An 8,147-nucleotide genomic window follows, 5' to 3' on the forward strand; every position below is an offset into this window, starting at 1 on the left:
GAAGTTGTCTTCAATTATATTCCCTTAGGCATGGAAGATGGTCATAATGCAGATAAGGATTGTTTCAAGAGAAGCAATCTTCGATGGTATTCCCTTGGACGTGGAATATTATCATAGCGGAGGAGGATCGTTTCAGGCGAAGCAATCTTCCATATTGGAAGCAGTTCGGGCGTAGCGATTTTCAAGCGGGATGGCATTCTCTAGCTTGCAGAAGGTCATCAAAACAGCAAAAACAACAGTAAAGCGGCAACAATCGGTTACTTTCAGAGACGTGTGCTCGACGGTGCAAGATACGCGTTTCTTAACTCTTTTATTTGTTTAACTAACGCTAGTTTTGCAGTTATCGGCGTTACAAGAGTGATTTAGGATCGCAGAACGTTCTGAATCATTCTCCGTCCCTATCGATACTTTGACTTTTGTTTTCGAAACTTGCGTTTCTCCAAACTCAGTCAAAGTGGGTGCTTCTGTAGACACCCATTTCTGTCTCCCCAAAACCAAACTCGGTGATGAGTACCTTTCGCGTCGAATCATAATCGAATGAAGTGAAAGTGTGGAAAGTCTAGTGTTGCGAAAAGTTTTAATTTCTTTTCTCTTCTCACTGTTTTGAAAACTTATTTTAAGAAAACAGCCAATCCAGTTTGGTTGGTTGATGATATGGGTACAATAATAGTGTAGTTGGATGGGGCTTGCAAAGAGCTTTCCAACGATATATTACAAGCCCAATTCCGATGAATATTAAGGAAATTATGGCCAATTTATTAAACTGGGCCCGGTTTGAGCCTTTTATGCGGCCCAATGATCTTAGGGAGGGCCTAATATGATTTATCATTCCTAATGCAATTAGGAATGGTTTTAGTCTTCTAGAATCTTCTAGAAGGTTCTTTTCATTCCTAATTCAATTAGCATTGATAAATTGACTTTTGACTTTTCAGAGTTTTAATTAAAATCAAATAGCATTTTCGAGGAAATTATATATGATTTTATCCTCCAGTACGGTAAACTTATCTGATTTTCGAAAACGCGTTGGAAATAAGCTTGGTGCCTCACCCCAGGCCTGGCGCTAGTGTTGGTGCCTGGCGCCAGTTAGCCAAGGGTGGCGCCAGCTCTATTTTCTGTGCGTCAGACTCTGTTTTGTTTATTTTATCTTTTTGGCTAATTTTCTCTATAAATATCGTATTAAAAACTCCGTTTTCATTCACCAATTCTCCTCATTCACAAGTTTTCATTCGCATTCTTTAATTCATTCATCTCTTTCATTCATCTCTTTCTTTCTTTCTTCCTAACTTTGTTTTCTCACACAAAATTCCGCATTCACAAGATCTAGAAACACCTAGCCATATTTAAAGTTGCCTTCGCCCTAGACGTGAAAGGTTTTATTTTATGAGGGTTTGGTCCCAAATCTCTATTTCAATTATTTAATTTAATTGTTTCTTTATTATTTTCCTTGAAGTTACTAACGTGTGTATTTTGTTATTAGAAAGAGGTACGAGGCATCAAAGTGAGTACTTGAATGGTTTTTATTGATATTATGATGTAGAAATCATGTTTAAATTGTTATGATATTCCTAGTATCATGTCTAGGGTAACTTTAATATTAAATATGATTGTTACGATGCTTCCTATGTTCTTCCTAATATTTATGATTGTTAGTATCATGTTAGGGTTAAAGATTTGATTTTTATTGCTTAGTGACATGCTAGGGTTTGTTATTAATCTTGTTAGTATCATGCCTAGGATCTTACTATTTTTATTATGCTCTATTATTAACATGAACATGATTATGATTATAATTGTTATAATTTATGATGATGATTATTATTTTTTTTATGATGATTATTTTTATGATGATTATTATTATGATTATTATTCTTTATGATTATTCATTATTATTCATGATTATTATTGATTATTTATTATGTTGCTTGATATTATTTGTTTATTATTGCTTGATTACACCTTTTATGTATGTTTAAAGGGAATTTATACTTGTAATCACGCTTAATAAGATAATTAATAATCTTGTTTAGGGTTAATTTGATTATAATTCAAGTGATCACCAATAATAGTTTATTTGTGCATTAAATTCAACCAACATAGATAAACAGGATTAGGGTTAATCCTAATGATTGTATGTTAGTCGGAAAGCGCACATGAATACGATCAGAATAAAGTAGAGGCCTATTATTAGGGCAGGTTCAATATCTTTTAGGTTGGATTTGTACCATCATCCCTGAACCCTATTTGGTTCTAGACCTTATGGAGTTGACGATCTCTTGGATCGTTAAGGGGTGTAACCTTCATCCAATGAACGGTTTACAAGTTCCTAAAAAAAACTTGTTGGCGACCATTTTGTTCTATCTTCTTCCCTTTTGGACGCCACCGTACTTTAGTGTATGATCACAGTGGGGTTCGAGCTAGTGGGATTAAGGCTTGAATTATACCCTACAATTATCAATAGGGCGAGCGGAATTAACACACATAATTCCTTTCACAAAACAAAGACTCATGCATTGGTTTTAGCTCAAAACTTTCCTCATTCTTACCAACTCTCAAGGTAATATGACCTCCTTTGACATCTATTAAGGCTCCCGAAGTGGTTAAGAAAGGTCTTCCTAAAATGATAGGGATATGGTCATCTTCCGCAATCTCAATCACAATGAAATCAACGGGAATAGTGAACTCTCCTATCTTGAGGGGAACATCCTCAACTCTCCCCTTTGGAAACTTAATAGACCGATTGGCCAATTGAAGGGTCATGTTGGATGGAAGGAGCTTACCTAGCTTAAGTTTCTTGAAAACAAAAATAAGGCATGATGCTAACACTAGCACCAAGATCACAACGGGCATTTTGGAACAATTTTCCTTTGATTTTGCAAGGTATGGAAAAATTTTCAGGATCTTTCAACTTTTGGGGTAAGTCATTATGAATAAAGGCGCTAAAACACTCCCCATAATTTACCGGTTCTACCATATTGCAACCTCTCTTACCGCTCAAAATTTATTTAAGAAACTTAGCATAGTTTGGCATTTGTTCCAAGACCTCGGTGATAGGAATACTAAGATGAATCTTCTTAAGAATCTCGATGAATTGTCCAAATTGCTCATCCAATTTGTGCCTATTGAACTTTTGGGGGTAAGGAAGTCTAGGTTTGTAAACCTCATATTGCTTCATCTCTTTCTCCTTAGGCTTATCATTGGAACTCTCACTCATCTTGCTAGACTCTTCATGCTTATTCCCTTCACTCAAATCACTCTCCTTTTCACCCTCCTTACTTTTCCTAGGAACACTCTCTTTAAGGACCTTACCACTCCTAGTGGTGATAGCACACATCGGATTCCTAGGGTCAACTTCTTGTGATGGTAAAAAAGGAGGACCAGCACAATCTCTCAAAGGGTTGGCTAGTTGAATGATTTGGTTCTCAAGCATCTTTCCATGAGTAAATAGGACCTCAAACATTTTGTTACAAGACAATGTGAATTTATTCAACTTCTCGGATTGACCCACCATGAAATTCTGTAGCCTATTCATTTGAGATTGTTGAGCATAGAAATTCTCACTTTGGTTTTGAGTCTTTGGAGTAAATTGGGGTGGAATACCTCTTTTAACATCATTTTGAAAATCTCCCCTACTTTGATTACTCAAATTACCCCTACCATGATTTTGGCCGGAATTTTGATTTTGGTTACCATAACCTTGGTTATGATCCCCATATTCTTGGCCATGGCTTTGATCATTACAACCAAAGTTGTTATGGTCACCACAAAACTCTTGGGTCACATGGTTATCATAACCACTATTTTGGTTATAATTATCATAGCTCCAATGATTGTGATAATTCATATTCCCAACATTCTTTTGAGCATTAAATCTAGGACCAAAATCATTATTATCAACACAATTCACATGCACATTCTCATATCCATCATATCCATCACAAGGAACATTGGAGAAATTAGAAGCATCATGATCATTCTTTCCACATAAATCACAAACCAAGCATTCTCTTATCATGCAACAAGAAGCAAAAAGAGGATTATAGTAGGAAGATGTACGTCTCCCCTTAAAATGGGGGGGGGGAAGACTAGAAGCTTGTGAAGGACTCTCAAGTTTGGTCTTGAGAGAAATCACTACATCATCTATTACATCCACAACCTCTTCTTCCGTCTTGTTCATAATCGGCCCTCCGGCATCAAGGCTCGATCTACCTTGAGAGCTCAAACCACCATAGAAAATTTGTATGACTTGATAGGTTAGAATTTCGTGGTGAGGGCATTCCCTTTGGTAATCCTTGTACCTCTCCCATGCTTCATAGAGGTTCTCTCTAGGCAATTTCTTGAAACTTTGGATTAAGGCTCTAGCCTCCGCTGTCTTCTTTTGTGGGTAGGAATGGGAAAACAAAGCCTTGGTAACTTCATCCCATGTCCTTGGGGACCTTGTCTTTACCTCCTTGTCCAACCACTTTAAGGCTCTCCCTATGAGAGAAAAGGGAAACAACTTGAGCCTTATATACTCTTGAGCAACTCTGCCTTCCATAATTGAATTGAAATACTTCTCGAAATCTTTGAGATGGTTGAGAGGGCTTTCACTTGTTGTACCACCATATTGTTTCCTTTCGATCAAGGTGATCATTGCCGGCTTGATTTCAAAAGCACCATCCGGAATTAATAAAGGAGCAATCCCGCTCTCATACTTGTAAGCACCCTGTGTGCCCAACTCTTTCATTGTGATCCTGTGAGCTTCCCCATGTTCTCTTGCACACACAATCTCAAATGAAATTATTTTAGCATGGCTACAAATGTAGCCTAAAGGAAAATCTTTTTGTGTTTTTGAATAAGGTGGATTAGACTCAACAACAATATACAATAACAACGCCATTCCCCGGCAACGGCGCCATTTTGACAAGGGTCGGAACTAGGTCGTTAAAACTAACCCAACCCTAGGCCAAAAAAAATTGTAATCTCTCAACACACCCTTATACAAGTATAATGGTAAGTCGAGGGTAGAACCACTAAGTAATGGAGGGTGATCTTAAATTGTCAAGTCAAGCTATTCCGGAAAGGTTAGGTAAAGGTGTGAATGCTAAACAACTAAACAAGCTAGGTTTGGACAAATGTAATAAACACTATGGCTCGGGATCCACATTTAGTTGTAACGGATTCCGCAATTTGGGAAAAAGTTGACTAAGTCGAGTGATGCGAGGGAAAACCAATCATGCAACCAAAAGAGCATATCAAGCTATTTTCCTAGAGGTCTAACTAGCGTCAACTACGATAAACTCTAACTAGGAACGTCACAAGACAACTCAATCGTTCAATGCAAGCCACAAATCAGTGGTCCGTATCAATGTGAACCTACAATGCAATTTAGTGTGAATAACTAGTGTGATCAAGCCTAAATCAAACGCACACATGCACATAATCAATTAACCAATTTAATCACATCATCAACTCCATCAATTTCCCCAAATTAACATCATTCCATCACTGATATATATGCTTCACTATTTCCTTAGCAATCAAACTACTCAAAATCCATAAGAATCAAGATCAAAACAAAGCTAAACAACAAATTCATCACGATCAAATTAAACAAATAAAATAAAATCACAAATCAATTAAACTTCAACATTCAACAAAACAATTGAAATCAAATTAAAGATCAAACTAAAGATTGAATTAAAGAGAAGGAATCCTTACAAACTTGATCAAAGATTAAAGGAATTGGAGAAATCTTCCATCACCAACAATTCACCATTAAATTCTCTCACTAAAACCTAGAGTTTCTCTCCCTAAAAATCTCTCTCATTTGATCTAAAACTAATTCTAATTCTATTCTAATCCTTCTTTCTCTAAAAGTAGAAGGAAAAACTATGTATAGTAAAACTAACAATAAAAAAGTTAGTTAGATCGTCCAAAAGAAACCCCGGAATGTGCGGTCGCAACAAGGGAGAGGGACGACCGTGAGATAATGGTTACGGAACAGGGGCCCTTTCATGCGCACCCGCGCCACCAAGGTGCGCGGCCGCACCACCCTCGTGCGCGCTCGCACCTAGAAGCAGGGCAACTCCCTCTTCTTTGTCTTAGCTCATCCTCGTGCGCTCGTTTTGGTGATGATGATGAACACTAAGGTACGCAGTCTTGAATTGGCTCTTTTGGTGGGTTCATGACAAAGATGATGCCCCCACCGCATGCACGCACCGATCTCATAAACTTACTCCTTGCATTCCTTCAAACTTGAGTTCAAAATGACAAGCAAGAGACTTCCAAAATGATGAGAAATATGAGAGGAAGGCTCAAGAATCCTTGGAACACGATCATAATTTTAAAATACATGAAAACAAGCAAATAAAAGGGAAAAAGACCAAATAAACAAAGAAATTCACAAAGAAAGAAAATTAACTAAGGAAAACAGAAACTAAAGAAATAAAGAACAAAACTAAGGAAAACTAAAGAAAAGAGCTATAAAAGAGCATGAAAATCATCCTAAAAGAAGCCAAATGAGTGCCAAAAATGACACTCATCAAATTCCCCCAAGCTAAACTTTTGCTCGTCCTCGAGCAAAACAAAGCAAGTAAGAATAAGGATGAAAGACTTATTCAAAAAGAAAAAGAAAGACTCAAGATGAGAATATACACTAAGACTCTCTGTCGTAGGAATTACGGTTATTTTTAGCTACAACAAGCCATTTAAACCCCTAGATCTTACAAAGGGAAAAGGGAAAAGGGAAAACAAAACCTTAGCGAAATAGACTTACAAAGAGACTACACTACAAATGAATGAACATCTTTCTCAAGCAATCAAGGTATGCATGTTCCAAAATATCCAAGGTTGATTGAAACATAGGGTATGCTAAGCATAGGAACTAGACATCTCAATCCACGTTCATCCCAATCAATCTTACCGCGTTCTCCCCACTAGTCTAAACTCACCCCTTAGTGAGCATCCCAATGATTCCTCGAAGGAACCGGAAAAGAGATTTTTTTAGGCTGCTCGACATCTTGACTATGCATCCCATTTCCTTAGGCAATGACCCATGATTCCCTCCCTAGAACAGTGACTCAACTTCTAGGTCGAAAGGGCTTTCCCAAAGGTTGTAACGTAAGGCATAAAGGGTGAAGGTAGGCTAAAATTTAAAATTTGGCGGTTTACCTAAATTGTGAAGCAAAGATTGCGCATTTCTTTACACCATAACAAAGTAATCACCAAACAAAAACAACAACACCCCCAAGCTTATTCAAAGCTATAAATCACAAACATATACACAAAAAGCGTGAGAGCGCTTCCCCCCAAGCTTAAATGGAGAATTGTCCTCAATGCTAAAAAAGGGAGAATACTCACATCAAAATATTTTGAATTTTTTTATTTTTCACTTTTTTTTCCTTTTTCTTGCTTAATAGTGCTTTGTCCTCGCCTCTTTTAACTTTGGACGACTTTTTACAATTTTGGAATTATTTGTCCTTGCCTTTTTTTAACATGGACGGCTTTTTCTATTATTCATTTGTCATTCACAAAGAAAACATAACACAATCATGCTTTCATACGAACCAAACACTCCAGCTTCTCCACCACAAACTCCATCAAGTATGATCAATTGCTTCACAAAAACCAAGAAAAGAAAGAAAATAAACAAAAGGCCAAAGATCTAATGATGTGGCTTGAAAAGAAGGTATAAGGCTCAAATGGTTGCAAGAAGGCAAATGTAAACCCAAAAACAAAGATGAAACAAACTATCCTAAAAATGAAAAATACCACCCCGAAAAGACGCCTTTGTCCTCCGTAGATAGCTCGGTCTCGGGTTGAAGAATCATAAATCAAGCTTTATAGATTTGGTCCACAATAGTCAAGGATCCACGCTGCTCATACAAAATAGGTTGAAGTCTAAAAAACAATGAAACTCACATGGGTGTAGCTAAAACTCCCTAGTGGTGTCAAATCGACTATAAGGAGCAACTACTAAGCATGCCACAAACAAGTATAATCCGGCTACATGATCCTCCTAGTTCAAAATAACTACCCTAGCATACACCTATCCTAGAGTCAACCAAGCATACTCTCAAACCGTGCATACCTTTACTACCTAGGAAGAAATTCCTTCAAAAGACAAAGTCCAATGTACAAACACTAGTAGAAAAATACAATAAGGCACC

General features: G+C 37.2%; 1 pseudogene; it reads left to right on the forward strand.

Annotated features, from left to right (window-relative positions):
- Positions 1–4,256: 4,256 nt before the first annotated feature.
- Positions 4,257–4,342, forward strand: LOC145607656 (small nucleolar RNA R71; annotated as a pseudogene).
- The last annotated feature ends 3,805 nt before the right edge of the window (positions 4,343–8,147 follow it).

The sequence above is a fragment of the Chenopodium album genome, chromosome 2 (assembly GCF_948465745.1).
Source record: "Chenopodium album chromosome 2, dcCheAlbu1.1, whole genome shotgun sequence".
Lineage (NCBI taxonomy): Eukaryota > Viridiplantae > Streptophyta > Magnoliopsida > Caryophyllales > Amaranthaceae > Chenopodium > Chenopodium album.